Genomic DNA, 24,042 nt, shown 5'->3' with positions numbered 1-24,042 from the left:
TGACGTAGCTTTCGGTAAAAATGTATATACAGGTTGCATGCAAACATACTTTGAACGTAAGTCTAAGAATGTTCTAGTTTTTCCAAATGCTCTATATGCATGTATTTGTGAAAAAGGTTTTAACACGAAAGGGGTATTTTATTCCAAGTCTGTGATGTTGATAGTTTCACGTATTTATTGTAGCTTTTCTTAAAAGAGAATATAAAGTTTAAAAGAAAGTCGAGTCTGAATATAAATTAAAGATCGATAACTATGAACACGGCCTTAACAAGAAAATGGTATTTCAGTCCAACTCTGTGAGGTTTATGGTTTCATGTATTTATTAAAGCTTTAGGTAGTAGTGAATATAAAGGTTGAAGGAAAATCTACTCTGAGTATAAATCTTAGAATGTTGAAGCTTTGCCAAATGCACTAATTGTATGTATTTGTGAACACGGCAATGACATGAAAAATGGGATTTTGGTCCAAATCTGCGATGTTGGTGTGATTTTGCAATTGATGTAGCTTTCTGTAATTATGAATATACAGGTCACATTAGAATAAACTTTGTACGTAAATCTAAAAATTTTCAAGTCTTCCCAAATGGTCTACATGTATGTATTTGTAAAAGAGGTCTAAACATGGAAATGGTATTTTGGTCCAAGCTTGTGAAGTTTATGGTTTCATGTATTTACTGTAGCTTTTGGTAATAGTGAATGAACAGATTACTTGAAAATAGACTTTGAACGTAAATTTCAGAATGTTCAGGTTTTCCCAAAATCTCTACAGGTATGTATTTGTGAAGAAGGTTTTATCGCAAAGTGTTGTTTTAGGCCAAATCTGTGAGGTTTATTGTTTCATGCATTTATAGCTGCTTTTGGTAATACTGAATATACAGATTACATGAAAAAAGACTTTGAACGTAAATTTCAGAATGTTCTAATTTTCCCAAATGCTCTACATATCAACACGGTCTTAACAAGAAAATGGTATTTTAGTCAAAATCTGTGAAGTTTATGGTTTCATGCATTTATTGTTGCTTTTGGTAATACTGAATATACAGATTACATGAAAAAAGACTTTGAACGTAAATTTCAGAATGTTCTAATTTTCCCAAATGCTCTACATATCAACACGGTCTTAACAAGAAAATGGTATTTTAGTCAAAATCTGCGAAGTTTATGGTTTTATCCATTTAATGTAGCTTTTGGTAATAGTGAATATAAAGGTTAAAAAAAAATCGACTCTGAATGTAATACTAAGAATGTTGACGTTTACACAAATGCACTAGATGTATCTATTTGTGAACACGGCATTAACATGAAAAGTGGTATTCTAGTCCAAATCTCCGATGTTGATGTGACTGTGCAATTGACGTAGCTTTCGGTAAAACTGAATATACATGTTACATGTACATAGAATGTGAAGGCAAATTACAGAAAGTGCAAGTTTTCCCAAATGCGCTATATGTATGTATTTGTGAAGAAGGATTTAAGGTATTTTAGTCCAAATCTGTGAAGTTTATGGTTTTATGCATTTAATGTAGCTTTTGGTAATAGTGAATATAAAGCTTAACAGTCAGTCAACTCTGAATATAAATCTAAGAATGTTGAACCTTTCCCAAATGCACTAATTGTATGTTTTTGTGAACACGGTATTGGCATAAAAAATGGTACTTAAATAAAAATCTGCGACGTGGATGTGATTTGGCAATTTTTCTAGCTTTTGGTGACTATGAATATACAGGTTACATGAAAATAAACTATTAACGTAAGTCTAATAATGTTCTAGTTTTCCCAAATGCTCTATATGCATATATTTGTGCAAAAGGTTTTAACACGAAGGGGTATTGAATTCCAAATCTGTGATGTTTATAGTTTCATGTATTTATTGTAGCTTTTGTTAAAAGGGAATATTAAGTTTAACAGAAAGTCGACTCTGAATATAAATTAAAGAAGTCGATAACTATGAACTAGCAGGGTTCATGAAAATTTACTTTGAAAGTAAATATAAGAATGTTTGAGTTTTCCCAAGTGCTCTACATATATGTATTTGTGAATACGGTCTTAACACGAAAATGGTTTTTAGTCGAAACCTGTGAAGTTTATAGTTTTATGTATTTATTGTAGCTGTTGGTAATAGTGATTATACAGGTTATTAGAGGATAGATTTTAAACGTAAATCTAAGAACGTTGAAGCTTTCTGAAATGCACCAGTTTTATTAATTTGTGAACACGGTGTTGACATGATAAATGGTATATTAGTCCAAATCTGCGAATCTGATGTGATTTTACAATTGAAGTAGCTTTCGGTGAAAATGAATATACAGGTTGCATGCAAACATACTTTGAACGTAAGTCTAAGAATGTTCTAGTTTTTCCAAATGCTCTATATGCATGTATTTGGGCAAAAGGTTTTAACACGAAAGGGGTATTTTATTCCAAATCTGTGATGTTTATAGTTTCACGTATTTATTGTAGCTTTTGTTAAAAGAGAATATAAAGTTTAAAAGAAAGTCGAGTCTGAATATAAATTAAAGATCGATAACTATGAACACGGTCTTAACAAGAAAATGGTAGTTCAGTCCAACTCTGTAAGGTTTATGGTTTCATGTATTTATTAAAGCTTTAGGTAATAGTGAATATAAAAGTTGAAGGAAAATCTACTCTGAGTATAAATCTTAGACTGTTGAAGCTTTGCCAATTGCACTAGTTTTATGTATTTGTGAACACGGTAATGACATGAAAAATGCTATTTTAGTCCAAATCTGCGATGTTGGCGTGATTTTGCAATTGATGTAGCTTTCTGTAATTATGAAAATACAGGTCACATGAGAAAAGACTGTGAACGTAAATCTAAGAATGCTCAAGTTTTCCCAAATGCTCTACATGTATGTATTTGTGAAAGAGGTTTAAACACGAAAATGTTGTTTTAGTCCAAATCTGTGAGGTTTATGGCTTCATGCATTTATTGTTGCTTTTGGTAATACTGAATACACAGATTACATGAAAATAGACTTTGATCGTAAATTTCAGAATGTTCAAGTTTTCCCAAATGCTCTACATGTATGTATTTGTGAAAGAGGTTTAAACACGAAAATGTTGTTTTAGTCGAAATCTGTAAAGTTTATGGTTTTATGCATTCATTGTAGCTTTTCGTAATAGTGAATATAAAGGTTAAAAGAAAATCGACTAGACGAATCTATTTGTGTACACGGTATTAACACGAAAAATGGTATTTAAGTCCAAATCTGCGATGTTGATGTGGCGGTGCAATTGACGTAGCTTTCGGTAATTATGAATATACAGGTTACATGAAAACTGACTTTCAATGTAAGTCTAAGAATGTTCAAGTTTTCCCAAATACTCTCTATGTATGTATTTGTTAAAAAGGTTTTAACACGAAAGAGGTATTCGATTCCAAATCTGTGATGTTTATAGTTTCATGTATTTATTGTAGCTTTTGTTAAATGGGAACTTTAAGTTTAAAAGAAAGTAGACTCTGAATATATATTTAAGAATTCGATAGTTATGAATTTACAGGGTTCATGAAAATTGACCTTGAACGTAAATATAAGAATGTTTAAGTTTTCCCAAGTGCTCTACATGTGTGTATTTGTGAAAAAAATTTTAACATGAGAATAGTGTTTTAGTCCAAATCTGTGGAGTTTATAGTTTTATGTATTTATTGTAGCTTTTGGTAAAAGTGATTATACAGGTTACTAGAAGATAGATTTTGAACGTAAATTTCAGAATGTTCTAGCTTGTATACACGGTCTTAACAAGAAAATGGTAATTTGGTCCAAATGTGTGAAGTTTATGGTTTAATGTTATTATTGTAGCTTTTGGCAATAGGGAATATAAAGTTTAAAAAAAAATCGACTCTGAATATTAATTTTAGAATGTTGAAACTTTCCCAACTGAACTATTTTAGTCCAAATCTGCGATGTTGGCGTGATTTTGCAATTGATGTAGCTTTATGTAATTATGAATATACAGGTCATTAAGTTTTCCGAAATGCTCTACATGTATGTATTTGTGAAAGAGGTTTAAACACGAAAATGTTGTTTTAGTCCAAATCTGTGAGGTTTATGGTTTCATGCATTTATTGTTGCTTTTGGTAATAGTGAATACACAGATTACATGCAAATAGACTTTGATCGTAAATTTCAGAATGTTCAGGTTTTTCCAAATGGTCTGCATGTATATATTTGTGAAGAAGGTTTTATCGCAAAGTGTTGTTTAAGGCCAAATTTGTGAGGTTTATGGCTTCATGCATTTATTATTGCTTTTGGTAATACTGAATACACAGATTACATGAAAATAGACTTTGATCGTCAATTTCAGAATGTTCAAGTTTTCTCAAATGCTCTACGTGTATGTATTTGTGAAAGAGGTTTAAACACGAAAATGTTGTTTTAGTCCAAATCTGTGAGGTTTATGGTTTTATGCATTTATTGTAGCTTTTCGTAATAGTGAATATAAAGGTTAAAAGAAAATCGACTAGACGAATCTATTTGTGTACACGGTATTAACACGAAAAATGGTATTTAAGTCCAAATCTGCGATGTTGATGTGACGGTGCAATTGACGTAGCTTTCGGTAATTATGAATATACAGGTTACAAGAAAATAGACTTAGAACGTTAATCTAAGAATGTTAAGGATTTCCCAAATGCTCTACATGTATGTGTTTGTGAAGAAAGTTTTAGCGCGAAAATGGTATTTTAGTCGAAATCTGTGAAGTTTATGGTTTCATGCATTTATTGTTGCTTTTGGTAATACTGAATATACAGATTACATGAAAATAGACTTTTATCGTAAATTTCAGAATGTTCAGGTTTTCCCAAATGCTTGACATGTATGTATTTCTGAGGAAGGTTTCGACGCAAAAATGCTGCTATAGTCCAAATATGTGAAGTTTATGGTTTCATGCATTTATTGTAGCTGTTGGTAATAGTGATTATACAGGTTACTAGAAGATAGACTGTACACGTAAATCTAAGAACGTTAAAGCTTTCCGAAATGAACCAGTTTTATTAATTTGTGAACACGGTGTTGACATGATACATGGTATTTTAGTCCAAGTCTGTGATGTTTATGGTTTCACGTATTTATTGTTGCTTTTGGTAATACAGTAGAAACTCTATAACTCGAACTCGAAGGGAGTGGAAAAATAATTCGAGTTATAGAGTTTTCGAGTTACAGAGGATGTCGAGTTAGGCGGTAATAGGTTTCGAGTTAGGGAGGGGACGAACAGAAAGGAGAAAGTCAAATAAATATACATGCAAATTCACGTTACATAACTGCTCATCAACATATTTATTCACAAACTTATTTGAAGAAATCAGTAATTTGTTTTTGCTTTAAAGTAGGTTGTTCATTATCTATAGCATTGTCTAGGATACAAAGAGCGGAAAATTCTTTTTCTTCTGATTTGCTTGATTGTTCAATAAAATCACGTAAAGTATTTAATGCTATTCTAGCCTCTTTGATTGAAACTAATGGAGTGCATGGTATATCGATTGGATCTTCTGTATCATCTTCTTCGTTGTCGTTGCTCGGAGATAGTTAATCAAGTATCTCTTCGTCAGATAATTTTCCCGCAGTCTTAAAAACAAGGTCATGCCTACGCTTAAACTTTTCCAGCCATCCATTGCTTGCTTTAAAATCAGAAAATCCTAAAGACTTTGAATAAATTTCTGCCTTTTCTTGTAGCAATGGTCCACTGATACTTATATTTTCATCACGACACTGTTTAAACCATTTTAACAAACATTCTTCTAAACCAGGAAACTCAGATATACGCTGTCTGTTGCATGATAAACTTTGGCCGCTCTCAACTTTTTTCAATATATCTTTTTCATTTTTTATTATTGTTGAAAGTGTACTTAAAGGTATATCAAACTGGTTTGCAACATCCGTCTTTTTTTGGCAAATTTTTACTGCTTTGAGTACTTGCAGTTTTTCAGCAAGACTCAGAGTTTTAAGTTAACGTTTCACACTCATTGCTTATCAGCTCGTTATAAAACTGTTTTACGGAAGATTGTAGGTAGTGGTCGTAGTTGCAGCGAAAGAGAAATTGAAAATTTGAGCTTTGCATGCTCAGCTTCTTGGAAAAGTCGCAAATAGCTGCGCGCCAATCAAATCATCAGGTTTGCAAGCTAGTGGGGGGAGTGAAAAAACTATAGTCTGCTCTCTCCCTCCACCAGCTTGCAAGTCAAGCTATAGTCAAAATTAATTCAATATTCGAGATAGAGAGGTCTGAGTGTAGGTATTCGAGTTATGGAGTGTAAAAATATACAGAAATAGCTTCTAGGGACTCACTTAGTATTTCGAGTAATAGAGGGTTAAAATTTCGAGAAACGGAGGTTTTACGGCTTGTAGGGAAGGGGATGAAATATTTCTTCGAGTTGGAGAGGTTTTCGACATATCGAGGTTCGACTTACAGAAGTTCCACTGTACTTAATGAACAGATTACATAAATATAAATATATCAAAATGTTCAGGTTTTCCCAAATGCTCTACATGTATGTATTTGTGAAGAAGGTTTTATCGCAAAGTGTTGTTTTAGGCCAAATCTGTGAGCTTTATGGCTTCATGCATTTATTATTGTTTTTGGTAATACTGAATACATAGATTACATGAAAATAGACTTTGATCGTTAATTTCAGAATGTGCAGGTTTTTCCAAATGCTCTACATGTATATATTTGTGAAGAAGGTTTTATCGCATAGTGTTGTTTTAGGTCAAATTTATGAGGTTTATTGCTTCATGCATTTATTGTTGCTTTTGGTAATACTGAATACACAGATTACATAAAAATAGACTTTGAACGTAAATTTCAGAATATTCAGGTTTTCCCAAATGCTCTACATGTATGTATTTGTGAAGAAGGTTTTATCGCAAAGTGTTGTTTTAGGCCAAATCTGTGAGCTTTATGGCTTCATGCATTTATTATTGTTTTTGGTAATACTGAATACATAGATTACATGAAAATAGACTTTGATCGTATATTTCAGAATGTTCAGGTTTTTCCAAATGATCTACATGTATGTATTTGTGAAAGAGGTTTAAACACGAAAATGTTGTTTTAGTCCAAATCTGTGAGGTTTATGGTTTCATGCATTAATTGTTGCTTTTGGTAATACTTAATGAACAGATTACATAAAAATAGACTTTGAACGTAAATTTCAGAATGTTCAGGTTTTCCCAAATGCTCTACATGTATGTATTCGTGAAGAAGGTTTTATCGCAAAGTGTTGTTTTAGGCCAAATCTGTGAGCTTTATGGCTTCATGCATTTATTATTGTTTTTGGTAATACTGAATACATAGATTACATAAAAATAGACTTTGATCGTATATTTCAGAATGTTCAGATTTTTCCAAATGCTCTACATGTATATATTTGTGAAGAAGGTTTTATCGCAAAGTGTTGTTTTAGGCCAAATCTGTGAGCTTTATGGCTTCATGCATTTATTATTGTTTTTGGTACTACTGAATACATAGATTACATGAAAATAGACTTTGATCGTATATTTCAGAATGTTCAGGTTTTTCCAAATGATCTACATGTATGTATTTGTGAAAGAGGTTTAAACACGAAAATGTTGTTTTAGTCCAAATCTGTGAGGTTTATGGTTTCATGCATTTATTGTTGCTTTTGGTAATACTTAATGAACAGATTACATAAAAATAGATTTTGATCGTATATTTCAGAATGTTCAGATTTTTCCAAATGCTCTACATGTATATATTTGTGAAGAAGGTTTTATCGCAGAGTGTTGTTTTAGGCCAAATCTGTGAGCTTTATGGCTTCATGCATTTATTATTGTCTTTGGTAATACTGAATACATAGATTACATGAAAATAGACTTTGATCGTAAATTTCAGAATGTTCAAGTTTTCCCAAATGCTCTACATGTATATATTTGTGAAGAAGGTTTTATCGCAAAGTGTTGTTTTAGGCCAAATCTGTGAGCTTTATGGCTTCATGCATTTATTATTGTCTTTGGTAATACTGAATACATAGATTACATGAAAATAGACTTTGGTCGTAAATTTCAGAATGTTCAAGTTTTCCCAAATGCTCTACATGTATATATTTGTGAAGAAGGTTTTATCGCAAAGTGTTGTTTTAGGCCAAATCTGTGAGCTTTATGGCTTCATGCATTTATTATTGTCTTTGGTAATACTGAATACATAGATTACATGAAAATAGACTTTGATCGTAAATTTCAGAATGTTCAAGTTTTCCCAAATGCTCTACATGTATATATTTGTGAAGAAGGTTTTATCGCAAAGTGTTGTTTTAGGCCAAATCTGTGAGCTTTATGGCTTCATGCATTTATTATTGTTTTTGGTACTACTGAATACATAGATTACATGAAAATAGACTTTGATCGTATATTTCAGAATGTTCAGGTTTTTCCAAATGATCTACATGTATGTATTTGTGAAGAAGGTTTTATCGCAAAGTGTTGTTTTAGGCCAAATCTGTGAGCTTTATGGCTTCATGCATTTATTATTGTCTTTGGTAATACTGAATACATAGATTACATGAAAATAGACTTTGATCGTAAATTTCAGAATGTTCAAGTTTTCCCAAATGCTCTACATATATATATATTTGTGAAAGAGGTTTAAATACGAAAATGTTGTTTTAGTCCAAATCTGTGAGGTTTATGGCTTCAAGCATTTATAGTTGCTTTTGGTAATACTGAATACACAGATTACATGCAAATAGACTTTGATCGTAAATTTCAGAATGTTCAGGTTTTTCCAAATGGTCTACATGTATATATTTGTGAAGAAGGTTTTATCGCAAAGTGTTGTTTAAGGCCAAATCTGTGAGGTTTATGCCTTCATGCATTTATTATTGCTTTTGGTAATACTGAATACACAGATTACATGAAAATAGACTTTGATCGTCAATTTCAGAATGTTCAAGTTTTCTCAAATGCTCTACGTGTATGTATTTGTGAAAGAGGTTTAAACACGAAAATGTTGTTTTAGTCCAAATCTGTGAGGTTTATGGTTTTATGCATTTATTGTAGCTTTTCGTAATAGTGAATATAAAGGTTAAAAGAAAATCGACTAGACGAATCTATTTGTGTACACGGTATTAACACGAAAAATGGTATTTAAGTCCAAATCTGCGATGTTGATGTGACGGTGCAATTGACGTAGCTTTCGGTAATTATGAATATACAGGTTACAAGAAAATAGACTTAGAACGTTAATCTAAGAATGTTAAGGATTTCCCAAATGCTCTACATGTATGTGTTTGTGAAGAAAGTTTTAGCGCGAAAATGGTATTTTAGTCGAAATCTGTGAAGTTTATGGTTTCATGCATTTATTGTTGCTTTTGGTAATACTGAATATACAGATTACATGAAAATAGACTTTTATCGTAAATTTCAGAATGTTCAGGTTTTCCCAAGTGCTTGACATGTATGTATTTCTGAGGAAGGTTTTGACGCAAAAATGCTGCTATAGTCCAAATATGTGAAGTTTATGGTTTCATGCATTTATTGTAGCTGTTGGTAATAGTGATTATACAGGTTACTAGAAGATAGACTGTAAACGTAAATCTAAGAACGTTAAAGCTTTCCGAAATGAACCAGTTTTATTAATTTGTGAACACGGTGTTGACATGATACATGGTATTTTAGTCCAAATCTGTGATGTTTATGGTTTCACGTATTTATTGTAGCTTTTGTTAAAAGAGAATATAAAATTTAAAAGAAAGTCGAGTCTGAATATAAATTTTAGAATTCGATAACTATGAACATACAGGGTTAATGAAAATAGACTTTGAACGTAAATATAAGAATGTTTAAGTTTTCCCAAGTGCTCTACATGTGTGTATTTGTGAAAAAATTTTAACATGAGAATGGTGTTTTAGTCCAAATTTGTGAAGTTTATGGTTTAATGTATTTATTGTAGCTTTTGGCAATAGTGAATATAAAGTTTGAAAAAAAATCGACTCTTAATATTAATTTTAGAATGTTGAAACTTTCCCAAATGAACTAGTTGTATGTATTTGTGAACACGGTAATGACATGAAAAATGCTATTTTAGTCCAAATCTGCGATGTTGGCGTGATTTTGCAATTGATGTAGCTTTCTGTAATTATGATTATACAGGTCATTAAGTTTTCCCAAATGCTCTACATATATGTATTTGTGAAAGAGGTTTAAACAGGAAAATGTTGTTTAAGTCCAAATCTGTGAGGTTTATGGTTTCATGCATTTATTGTTGCTTTTGGTAATACAGTAGAACCTCTATAACTCGAACTCGAAGGGAGTGGAAAAATAATTCGAGTTATAGAGTTTTGGAGTTACAGAGGATTTCGAGTTAGGCGGTAATAGGTTTCGAGTTAGGGAGGGGACGAAAAGAAAGGAGAAAGTCAAATAAATATACATGCAAATTCACGTTACATAACTGCTCATCAACATATTTATTCACAAACTTATTTGAAGAAATCAGTAATTTGTTTTTGCTTTAAAGTAGGTTGTTCATTATCTATAGCATTGTCTAGGATACAAAGAGCGGAAAATTCTTTTTCTTCTGATTTGCTTGATTGTTCAATAAAATCACGTAAAGTATTTAATGCTATTCTAGCCTCTTTGATTGAAACTAATGGAGTGCATGGTATATCGATTGGATCTTCTGTATCATCTTCTTCGTTGTAGTTGCACGGAGATAGTTAATCAAGTATCTCTTCGTCAGATAATTTTCCCGCAGTCTTAAAAACAAGGTCATGCCTACGCTTAAACTTTTCCAGCCATCCATTGCTTGCTTTAAAATCAGAAAATCCTAAAGACTTTGAATAAATTTCTGCCTTTTCTTGTAGCAATGGTCCACTGATACTTATATTTTCATCACGACACTGCTTAAACCATTTTAACAAACATTCTTCTAAACCAGGAAACTCAGATATACGCTGTCTTTTGCATGATAAACTTTGGCCGCTCTCAACTTTTTTCAATATATCTTTTTCATTTTTTATTATTGTTGAAAGTGTACTTAAAGGTATATCAAACTGGTTTGCAACATCCGTCTTTTTTTGGCAAATTTTTACTGCTTCGAGTACTTGCAGTTTTTCAGCAAGACTCAGAGTTTTAAGTTTACGTTTCACACTCATTGCTTATCAGTTCGTTATAAAACTGTTTTACGGAAGATTGTAGGTAGTGGTCGTAGTTGCAGCGAAAGAGGAATTGAAAATTTGAGCTTTGCATGCTCAGCTTCTTGGAAAAGTCGCAAATAGCTGCGCGCCAATCAAATCATCAGCTTTGCAAGCTAGTGGGGGAAGTGAAAAAACTATAGTCTGCTCTCTCCCTCCACCAGCTTGCAAGTCAAGCTATAGTCAAAATTAATTCAATATTCGAGATAGAGAGGTCTGAGTGTAGGTATTCGAGTTATGGAGTGTAAAAATATACAGAAATAGCTTCTAGGGACTCACTTAGTATTTCGAGTAATAGAGGGTAAAAATTTCGAGTAACGGAGGTTTTACGGCTAGTAGGGAAGGGGATGAAATATTTCTTCGAGTTGGAGAGGTTTTCGACATATCGAGGTTCGACTTACAGAGGTTCCACTGTACTTAATGAACAGATTATATAAATATAGACTTTGAACGTAAATTTCAAAATGTTCAGGTTTTCCCAAATGCTCTACATGTATGTATTTGTGAAGAAGGTTTTATCGCAAAGTGTTGTTTTAGGCCAAATCTGTGAGCTTTATGGCTTCATGCATTTATTATTGTTTTTGGTAATACTGAATACATAGATTACATGAAAATAGACTTTGATCGTTAATTTCAGAATATGCAGGTTTTTCCAAATGCTCTACATGTATATATTTGTGAAGAAGGTTTTATCGCATAGTGTTGGTTTAGGCCAAATCTGTGAGCTTTATGGCTTCATGCATTTATTATTGTTTTTGGTAATACTGAATACATAGATTACATGAAAATAGACTTTGAACGTAAATTTCAGAATATTCAGGTTTTCCCAAATGCTCTACATGTATGTATTTGTGAAGAAGGTTTTATCGCAAAGTGTTGTTTTATCCCAAATTTATGAGCTTTATGGCTTCATGCTTTTATTATTGTTTTTGGTAATACTGAATACATAGATTACATGAAAATAGACTTTGATCGTTAATTTCAGAATGTGCAGGTTTTTCCAAATGCTCTACATGTATATATTTGTGAAGAAGGTTTTATCGCATAGTGTTGTTTTAGGCCAAATCTGTGAGGTTTATGGTTTCATGCATTTATTGTTGCTTTTGGTAATACTTAATGAACAGATTACATAAAAATAGACTTTGAACGTAAATTTCAGAATGTTCAGGTTTTCCCAAATGCTCTACATGTATGTATTCGTGAAGAAGGTTTTATCGCAAAGTGTTGGTTTAGGCCAAATCTGTGAGCTTTACGGCTTCATGCATTTATTATTGTTTTTGGTAATACTGAATACATAGATTACATGAAAATAGACTTTGATCGTATATTTCAGAATGTTCAGGTTTTCCCAAATGCTCTACATGTATATATTTGTGAAGAAGAATTTATCGCAAAGTGTTGTTTTAGGCCAAATCTGTGAGCTTTATGGCTTCATGCATTTATTATTGTTTTTGGTAATACTGAATACACAGATTACATGAAAATAGACTTTGATCATAAATTTCAGAATGTTCAAGTTTTCCCAAATGCTCTACATGTATGTATTTGTGAAAGAGGTTTAAACACGAAAATGTTGTTTTAGTCCAAATCTGTGAGGTTTATGGTTTCATGCATTTATTGTTGCTTTTGGTAATACTTAATGAACAGATTATATAAAAATAGACTTTGAACGTAAATTTCAGAATGTTCAGGTTTTCCCAAATGTTCTACATGTATATATTTGTGAAGAAGGTTTTATCGCAAAGTGTTGTTTTAGGCCAAATCTGTGAGCTTTATGGCTTCATGCATTTATTATTGTTTTTGGTACTACTGAATACATAGATTACATGAAAATAGACTTTGAACGTAAATATCAGAATGTTCAGGTTTTCCCAAATGCTCCACATGTATATATTTGTGAAGAAGGTTTTATCGCTAAGTGTTGTTTTAGGCCAAATCTGTGAGGTTTATGGCTTCATGCATTTAGTGTTGCTTTTGGCAATACTGAATACACAGATTACATGAAAATAGACTTTGATCTTATATTTCAGTATGTTCAAGTTTTATCAAATGCTCTACATGTATGTATTTGTGAAAGAGGTTTAAATACGAAAATGTTGTTTTAGTCCAAATCTGTGAGGTTTATGGTTTCATGCATTTATTGTTGCTTTTGGTAATACTTAATGAACAGATCACATAAAAATAGACTTTGAACGTAAATTTCAGAATGTTCAGGTTTTCCCAAACGTAAATTTCCTTTTGGTAATAATGTTCAGGTTTTTCCAAATGCTCTACATGTATATATTTGTGAAGAAGGTTTTATCGCAAAATGTTGTTTTAGGCCAAATCTGTGAGGTTTATGGCTTCATGCATTTAGTGTTGCTTTTGGTAATACTGAATACACAGATTACATGAAAATAGACTTTGATCATAAATTTCAGAATGTTCAAGTTTTCCCAAATGCTCTACATGTATGTATTTGTGAAAGAGGTTTAAACACGAAAATGTTGTTTTAGTCCAAATCTGTGAGGTTTATGGTTTCATGCATTTATTGTTGCTTTTGGTAATACTTAATGAACAGATTATATAAAAATAGACTTTGAACGTAAATTTCAGAATGTTCAGGTTTTCCCAAATGTTCTACATGTATATATTTGTGAAGAAGGTTTTATCGCAAAGTGTTGTTTTAGGCCAAATCTGTGAGCTTTATGGCTTCATGCATTTATTATTGTTTTTGGTACTACTGAATACATAGATTACATGAAAATAGACTTTGAACGTAAATATCAGAATGTTCAGGTTTTCCCAAATGCTCCACATGTATATATTTGTGAAGAAGGTTTTATCGCTAAGTGTTGTTTTAGGCCAAATCTGTGAGGTTTATGGCTTCATGCATTTAGTGTTGCTTTTGGCAATACTGAATACACAGATTACATGAAAATAGACTTTGATCTTATATTTCAGTATGTTCAAGTTTTATCAAATGCTCTACATGTATGTATTTGTGAAAGAGGTTTAAATACGAAAATGTTGTTTTAGTCCAAATCTGTGAGGTTTATGGTTTCATGCATTTATTGTTGCTTTTGGTAATACTTAATGAACAGATCACATAAAAATAGACTTTGAACGTAAATTTCAGAATGTTCAGGTTTTCCCAAACGTAAATTTCCTTTTGGTAATAATGTTCAGGTTTTTCCAAATGCTCTACATGTATATATTTGTGAAGAAGGTTTTATCGCAAAATGTTGTTTTAGGCCAAATCTGTGAGGTTTATGGCTTCATGCATTTAGTGTTGCTTTTGGTAATACTGAATACACAGATTACATGAAAATAGACTTTGATCATAAATTTCAGAATGTTCAAGTTTTCCCAAATGCTCTACATGTATGTATTTGTGAAAGAGGTTTAAACACGAAAATGTTGTTTTAGTCCAAATCTGTGAGGTTTATGGTTTCATGCATTTATTGTTGCTTTTGGTAATACTTAATGAACAGATTATATAAAAATAGACTTTGAACGTAAATTTCAGAATGTTCAGGTTTTCCCAAATGTTCTACATGTATATATTTGTGAAGAAGGTTTTATCGCAAAGTGTTGTTTTAGGCCAAATCTGTGAGCTTTATGGCTTCATGCATTTATTATTGTTTTTGGTAATACTGAATACATAGATTACATGAAAATAGACTTCGATCGTATATTTCAGAATGTTCAGATTTTTCCAAATGCTCTACATGTATATATTTGTGAAGAAGAATTTATCGCAAAGTGTTGTTTTAGGCCAAATCTGTGAGCTTTATGGCTTCATGCATTTATTATTGTTTTTGGTAATACTGAATACATAGATTACATGAAAATAGACTTTGATCGTATATTTCAGAATGTTCAGATTTTTCCAAATGTTCTACATGTATATATTTGTGAAGAAGGTTTTATCGCAAAGTGTTGTTTTAGGCCAAATCTGTGAGCTTTATGGCTTCATGCATTTATTATTGTTTTTGGTAATACTGAATACATAGATTACATGAAAATAGACTTTGATCGTATATTTCAGAATGTTCAGATTTTTCCAAATGCTCTACATGTATATATTTGTGAAGAAGGTTTTATCGCAAAGTGTTGTTTTAGGCCAAATCTGTGAGGTTTATGGCTTCATGCATTTATTATTGTTTTTGGTACTACTGAATACATAGATTACATGAAAATAGACTTTGGTCGTAAATTTCAGAATGTTCAAGTTTTCCCAAATGCTCTACATGTATATATTTGTGAAGAAGAATTTATCGCAAAGTGTTGTTTTAGGCCAAATCTGTGAGCTTTATGGCTTCATGCATTTATTATTGTTTTTGGTAATACTGAATACACAGATTACATGAAAATAGACTTTGATCATAAATTTCAGAATGTTCAAGTTTTCCCAAATGCTCTACATGTATGTATTTGTGAAAGAGGTTTAAACACGAAAATGTTGTTTTAGTCCAAATCTGTGAGGTTTATGGTTTCATGCATTTATTGTTGCTTTTGGTAATACTTAATGAACAGATTATATAAAAATAGACTTTGAACGTAAATTTCAGAATGTTCAGGTTTTCCCAAATGTTCTACATGTATATATTTGTGAAGAAGGTTTTATCGCAAAGTGTTGTTTTAGGCCAAATCTGTGAGCTTTATGGCTTCATGCATTTATTATTGTTTTTGGTACTACTGAATACATAGATTACATGAAAATAGACTTTGAACGTAAATATCAGAATGTTCAGGTTTTCCCAAATGCTCCACATGTATATATTTGTGAAGAAGGTTTTATCGCTAAGTGTTGTTTTAGGCCAAATCTGTGAGGTTTATGGCTTCATGCATTTAGTGTTGCTTTTGGCAATACTGAATACACAGATTACATGAAAATAGACTTTGATCTTATATTTCAGTATGTTCAAGTTTTATCAAATGCTCTACATGTATGTATTTGTGAAAGAGGTTTAAATACGAAAATGTTGTTTTAGTCCAAATCTGTGAGGTTTATGGTTTCATGCATTTATTGTTGCTTTTGGTAATACTTAATGAACAGATCACATAAAAATAGACTTTGAACGTAAATTTCAGAATGTTCAGGTTTTCCCAAACGTAAATTTCCTTTTGGTAATAATGTTCAGGTTTTTCCAAATGCTCTACATGTATATATTTGTGAAGAAGGTTTTATCGCAAAATGTTGTTTTAGGCCAAATCTGTGAGGTTTATGGCTTCATGCATTTAGTGTTGCTTTTGGTAATACTGAATACACAGATTACATGAAAATAGACTTTGATCATAAATTTCAGAATGTTCAAGTTTTCCCAAATGCTCTACATGTATGTATTTGTGAAAGAGGTTTAAACACGAAAATGTTGTTTTAGTCCAAATCTGTGAGGTTTATGGTTTCATGCATTTATTGTTGCTTTTGGTAATACTTAATGAACAGATTATATAAAAATAGACTTTGAACGTAAATTTCAGAATGTTCAGGTTTTCCCAAATGTTCTACATGTATATATTTGTGAAGAAGGTTTTATCGCAAAGTGTTGTTTTAGGCCAAATCTGTGAGCTTTATGGCTTCATGCATTTATTATTGTTTTTGGTACTACTGAATACATAGATTACATGAAAATAGACTTTGAACGTAAATATCAGAATGTTCAGGTTTTCCCAAATGCTCCACATGTATATATTTGTGAAGAAGGTTTTATCGCTAAGTGTTGTTTTAGGCCAAATCTGTGAGGTTTATGGCTTCATGCATTTAGTGTTGCTTTTGGCAATACTGAATACACAGATTACATGAAAATAGACTTTGATCTTATATTTCAGTATGTTCAAGTTTTATCAAATGCTCTACATGTATGTATTTGTGAAAGAGGTTTAAATACGAAAATGTTGTTTTAGTCCAAATCTGTGAGGTTTATGGTTTCATGCATTTATTGTTGCTTTTGGTAATACTTAATGAACAGATCACATAAAAATAGACTTTGAACGTAAATTTCAGAATGTTCAGGTTTTCCCAAACGTAAATTTCCTTTTGGTAATAATGTTCAGGTTTTTCCAAATGCTCTACATGTATATATTTGTGAAGAAGGTTTTATCGCAAAATGTTGTTTTAGGCCAAATCTGTGAGGTTTATGGCTTCATGCATTTAGTGTTGCTTTTGGTAATACTGAATACACAGATTACATGAAAATAGACTTTGATCATAAATTTCAGAATGTTCAAGTTTTCCCAAATGCTCTACATGTATGTATTTGTGAAAGAGGTTTAAACACGAAAATGTTGTTTTAGTCCAAATCTGTGAGGTTTATGGTTTCATGCATTTATTGTTGCTTTTGGTAATACTTAATGAACAGATTATATAAAAATAGACTTTGAACGTAAATTTCAGAATGTTCAGGTTTTCCCAAATGTTCTACATGTATATATTTGTGAAGAAGGTTTTATCGCAAAGTGTTGTTTTAGGCCAAATCTGTGAGCTTTATGGCTTCATGCATTTATTATTGTTTTTGGTAATACTGAATACATAGATTACATGAAAATAGACTTCGATCGTATATTTCAGAATGTTCAGATTTTTCCAAATGCTCTACATGTATATATTTGTGAAGAAGAATTTATCGCAAAGTGTTGTTTTAGGCCAAATCTGTGAGCTTTATGGCTTCATGCATTTATTATTGTTTTTGGTAATACTGAATACATAGATTACATGAAAATAGACTTTGATCGTATATTTCAGAATGTTCAGATTTTTCCAAATGTTCTACATGTATATATTTGTGAAGAAGGTTTTATCGCAAAGTGTTGTTTTAGGCCAAATCTGTGAGCTTTATGGCTTCATGCATTTATTATTGTTTTTGGTAATACTGAATACATAGATTACATGAAAATAGACTTTGATCGTATATTTCAGAATGTTCAGATTTTTCCAAATGCTCTACATGTATATATTTGTGAAGAAGGTTTTATCGCAAAGTGTTGTTTTAGGCCAAATCTGTGAGGTTTATGGCTTCATGCATTTATTATTGTTTTTGGTACTACTGAATACATAGATTACATGAAAATAGACTTTGGTCGTAAATTTCAGAATGTTCAAGTTTTCCCAAATGCTATACATGTATGTATTTGTGAAAGAGGTTTAAACACGAAAATGTTGTTTTAGTCCAAATCTGTGAGCTTTATGGCTTCATGCATTTATTATTGTTTTTGGTAATACTGAATACATAGATTACATAAAAATAGACTTTGAACGTAAATTTCAGAATGTTCAGGTTTTCCCAAATGCTCTACATGTATTTATTTGTGAAGAAGGTTTTATCGCAAAGTGTTGTTTTAGGCCAAATCTGTGAGCTTTATGGCTTCATGCATTTATTATTGTTTTTGGTACTACTGAATACATAGATTACATGAAAATAGACTTTGATCGTATATTTCAGAATGTTCAGGATTTTCCAGATGATCTACATGTATATATTTGTGAAGAAGGTTTTATCGCAAAGTGTTGTTTTAGGCCAAATCTGTGAGCTTTATGGCTTCATGCATTTATTATTGTTTTTGGTAATACTGAATACATAGATTACATAAAAATAGACTTTGAACGTAAATTTCAGAATGTTCAGGTTTTCCCAAATGCTCTACATGTATTTATTTGTGAAGAAGGTTTTATCGCAAAGTGTTGTTTTAGGCCAAATCTGTGAGCTTTATGGCTTCATGCATTTATTATTGTTTTTGGTACTACTGAATACATAGATTACATGAAAATAGACTTTGATCGTAAATTGCAGAATGTTCAAGTTTTCCCAAATGCTCTACATGTATGTAATTCTGAAAGAGGTTTAAACACGAAAATGTTGTTTTAGTCCAAATCTGTGAGGTTTATGGTTTCATGCATATATTGTTGCTTTTGGTAATACTTAATGAACAGATTATATAAAAATAGACTTTGAACGTAAATTTCAGAATGTTCAGGTTTTCCCAAATGCTCTACATGTATATATTTGTGAAGAAGTTTTTATCGCAAAGTGTTGTTTTAGGCCAAATCTGTGAGCTTTATGGCTTCATGCATTTATTATTGTTTTTGGTACTACTGAATACATAGATTACATGAAAATAGACTTTGATCGTATATTTCAGGATGTTCAGGATTTTCCAAATGATCTACATGTATATATTTGTGAAGAAGGTTTTATCGCAAAGTGTTGTTTTAGGCCAAATCTGTGAGGTTTATGGCTTCATGCATTTAGTGTTGCTTTTGGCAATACTGAATACACAGATTACATGAAAATAGACTTTGATCTTAAATTTCAGTATGTTCAAGTTTTATCTAATGCTCTACATGTATGTATTTGTGAAAGATGTTTAAACACGAAAATGTTGTTTTAGTCCAAATCTGTGAGGTTTATGGTTTCATGCATTTATTGTTGGCTTTGGTAATACTTAATGAGCAGATTACATAAAAATAGACTTTGAACGTAAATTTCAGAATGTTCAGGTTTTCTCAAATGCTCTACATGTATATATTTGTGAAGAAGGTTTTATCGCAAAGTGTTGTTTTAGGCCAAATCTGTGAGCTTTATGGCTTCATGCATTTATTATTGTTTTTGGTACTACTGAATACATAGATTACATGAAAATAGACTTTAAACGTAAATTTCAGAATGTTCAGGTTTTCCCAAATGCTCTACATGTATATATTTGTGAAGAAGGTTTTATCGCAAAGTGTTGTTTTAGGCCAAATCTGTGAGCTTTATGGCTTCATGCATTTATTATTGTTTTTGGTACTACTGAATACATAGATTACATGAAAATAGACTTTGATCGTATATTGCAGAATGTTCAGGATTTTCCAAATGATCTACATGTATATATTTGTGAAGAAGGTTTTATCGCAAAGTGTTGTTTTAGGCCAAATCTGTGAGGTTTATGGCTTCATGCATTTAGTGTTGCTTTTGGCAATACTGAATACACAGATTACATGAAAATAGACTTTGATCTTAAATTTCAGTATGTTCAAATTTTATCTAATGCTCTACATGTATGTATTTGTGAAATAGGTTTAAATACGAAAATGTTGTTTTAGTCCAAATCTGTGAAATTTATGGTTTCATGCATTTATTGTTGCTTTTGGTAATTCTTAATGAACAGATTACATAAAAATAGAATTTGAACGTAAATTTCAGAATGTTCAGGTTTTCCCAAATGCTCTATATGTATGTATTCGTGAAGAAGGTTTTATCGCAAAGTGTTGTTTTAGGCCAAATCTGTGAGGTTTATGGCTTCATGCATTTAGTGTTGCTTTTGGTAATACTGAATACACAGATTACACGAAAATAGACTTTGATCGTAAATTTCAGAATGTTCAGGTTTTTCCAAATGCTCTACATGTATATATTTGTGAAGAAGGTTTTATCGCAAAGTGTTGTTTTAGGCCAAATCTGTGAGGTTTATGGCTTCGTGCATTTAGTGTTGCTTTTGGTACTACTGAGTACATAGATTACATATAAATAGATTTTGAACGTAAATTTCAGAATGTTCAGGTTTTTCCAAATGCTCTACATGTATATATTTGTGAAGAAGGTTTTATCGCAAAGTGTTGTTTTAGGCCAAATCTGTGAGCTTTATGGCTTAATGCATTTATTATTGTTTTTGGTACTACTGAATACATAGATTACATGAAAATAGACTTTGAACGTTAATTTCAGAATGTTCAGGTTTTCCCAAATGCTCTACATGTGTATATTTGTGAAGAAGGTTTTATCGCAAAGTGTTGTTTTAGGCCAAATCTGTGAGGTTTATGGCTTCATGCATTTAGTGTTGCTTTTGGCAATACTGAATACACAGATTACATGAAAATAGACTTTGATCTTAAATTTCAGTATGTTCAAGTTTTATCAAATGCTCTACATGTATGTATTTGTGAAAGAGGTTTAAATACGAAAATGTTGTTTTAGTCCAAATCTGTGAGGTTTATGGTGTCATGCATTTATTGTTGCTTTTGGTAATACTTAATGAACAGATTACATAAAACTAGACTTTGAACGTAAATTTCAGAATGTTCAGGTTTTCCCAAATGCTCTACATGTATGTATTCGTGAAGAAGGTTTTATCGCAAAGTGTTGTTTTAGGCCAAATCTGTGAGGTTTATGGCTTCATGCATTTAGTGTTTCTTTTGGTAATACTGAATACACAGATTACATGAAAATAGACTTTGATCTTAAATTTCAGTATGTTCACGTTTTATCAAATGCTCTACATGTATGTATTTGTGAAAGAGGTTTAAATACGAAAATGTTGTTTTAGTCCAAATCTGTAAAGTTTATGGTTTCATGCATATACTTTTGCTTTGGTAATAGTTAATATAAAGTTTGAAGGAAAATCTACTCTGAGTAGAAATCTTGTGATGATGAAGCTTTGCCAAATGCACTAGTTGTATGTATTTGTGAACACGTTAATATGACATGTTAAATGCTATTTAAGTACAAATCCGCCATATTGATGTGCTTTTGCAATTGACGTAGATTTAGATAATTGTGAATATGGAGGTTACAAGAAAAAAGCTTTGAACTTAAGTCTAAGAATGTTCAAGTTTTCCTAAATGCTCTACATGTATGTATTTGTGAAGAAGGTTTTATCGCAAAGTGTTGTTTTAGGCCAAATCTGTGAGGTTTATGGCTTCATGCATTTAGTGTTGCTTTTGGCAATACTGAATACACAGATTACATGAAAATAGACTTTGATCGTAAATTTCAGAATGTTCAGGTTTTTCCAAATGCTCTACATGTATATATTTGTGAAGAAGGTTTTATCGCAAAGTGTTGTTTTAGGCCAAATCTGTGAGGTTTATGGCTTCATGCATTTAGGGTTGCTTTTGGCAATACTGAATACACAGATTACATGAAAATAGACTTTGATCATAAATTTCAGAATGTTCAAGTTTTCCCAAATGCTCTAAGTGTATGTATTTGTGAAAGAGGTTTAAATACGAAAATGTTGTTTTAGTCCAAATCTGTGAGGTTTATGGTGTCATGCATTTATTGTTGCTTTTGGTAATACTTAATGAACAGATTACATAAAACTAGACTTTGAACGTAAATTTCAGAATGTTCAGGTTTTCCCAAATGCTCTACATGTATGTATTCGTGAAGAAGGTTTTATCGCAAAGTGTTGTTTTAGGCCAAATCTGTGAGGTTTATGGCTTCATGCATTTAGTGTTTCTTTTGGTAATACTGAATACACAGATTACACGAAAATAGACTTTGATCATAAATTTCAGAATGTTCAAGTTTTCCCAAATGCTCTAAATGTATGTATTTGTGAAAGAGGTTTAAATACGAAAATGTTGTTTTATTCCAAATCTGTAAGGTTTATGGTTTCATGCATATACTTTTGCTTTGGTAATAGTTAATATAAAGTTTGAAGGAAAATCTACTCTGAGTAGAAATCTTGTGATGTTGAAGCTTTGCCAAATGCACTACTTGTATGTATTTGTGAACACGTTAATGACATGTTAAATTCTATTTAAGTACAAATCCGCCATATTGATGTGTTTTTGCAATTGACGTAGATTTAGATAATTGTGAGTATAGAGGTTACAAAAAAAAAGCTTTGAACTTAAGTCTAAGAATGTTCAAGTTTTCCTAAATGCTCTACATGTATGTATTTGTGAAGAAGGTTTTATCGCAAAGTGTTGTTTTAGGCCAAATCTGTGAGTTTTATGGCTTCATGCATTTATTATTGTTTTTGGTATTTCTGAATACATAGATTAGATGAAAATAGACTTTGGTCGTAAATTTCAGAATGTTCAAGTTTTCCCAAATGCTATACATGTATGTATTTGTGAAAGAGGTTTAAACACGAAAATGTTGTTTTAGTCCAAATCTGTGAGCTTTATGGCTTCATGCATTTATTATTGTTTTTGGTAATACTGAATACATAGATTACATGAAAATAGAATTTGATCGTATATTTTAGAATGTTCAGGTTTTCCCAAATGCTTGACATGTATGTATTTCTGAGGAAGGTTTTGACGCAAAAATGCTGCTATAGTCCAAATATGTGAAGTTTATGGTTTCATGCATTTATTGTAGCTGTTGGTAATAGTGATTATACAGGTTACTAGAAGATAGACTGTAAACGTAAATCTAAGAACGTTTAAGCTTTCCGAAATGCACTAGTTTTATTAATTTGTGAACACGGTGTTGACATGATACATGGTATTTTAGTCCGAATCAGTGATGTTTATGGTTTCACGTATTTATTGTAGCTTTTGTTAAAAGAGAATATAAAGTTTAAAAGAAAGTCGAGTCTGAATATAAATTTTAGAATTCGATAACTATGAACATACAGGGTTATTGAAAATAGACTTTGATCGTAAATTTCAGAATGTTCAAGTTTTCCTAAATGCTCTACATGTATGTATTTGTGAAAGAGGTTTAAACACGAAAATATTGTTTTAGTCCAAATCTGTGAGGTTTATGGTTTCATGCATTTATTGTTGCTTTTGGTAATACTTAATGAACAGATTATATAAAAATAGACTTTGAACGTAAATTTCAGAATGTTCAGGTTTTCCCAAATGCTCTACATGTATATATTTGTGAAGAAGGTTTTATCGCAAAGTGTTGTTTTAGGCCAAATCTGTGAGCTTTATGGCTTCATGCATTTATTATTGTTTTTGGTAATTCTGAATACATAGATTACATCAAAATAGACTTTGGTCGTAAATTTCAGAATGTTCAGGTTTTGCCAAATGCTCTACATGTATGTATTCGTGAAGAAGGTTTTATCGCAAAGTGTTGTTGTAGGCCAAATCTGTGAGGTTTATGGCTTCATGCATTTAGTGTTGCTTTTGGTAATACTGAATACACAGATTACATGAAAATAGACTTT

The 24,042-nt window shown here is 31.4% G+C and overlaps 1 long non-coding RNA gene across 1 annotated transcript in view; it reads left to right on the top strand.

Moving 5' to 3' along the window:
- Positions 1–1,248: 1,248 nt before the first annotated feature.
- Positions 1,249–24,042, top strand: part of LOC138856401 (uncharacterized) — a 62,412-nt gene continuing 39,618 nt past the window's right edge. The window contains exon 1 of the long non-coding RNA XR_011395666.1: positions 1,249–1,475. This is a non-coding gene — a long non-coding RNA (uncharacterized lncRNA). The remainder of the gene's footprint in view (positions 1,476–24,042) is intronic.

The sequence above is a fragment of the Bactrocera oleae genome, chromosome 3 (genome assembly GCF_042242935.1).
Source record: "Bactrocera oleae isolate idBacOlea1 chromosome 3, idBacOlea1, whole genome shotgun sequence".
NCBI lineage: Eukaryota > Metazoa > Arthropoda > Insecta > Diptera > Tephritidae > Bactrocera > Bactrocera oleae.
Note: the sequence above shows the minus strand (reverse complement) of the source record. Positions and strands in the feature narration are given on the sequence as shown.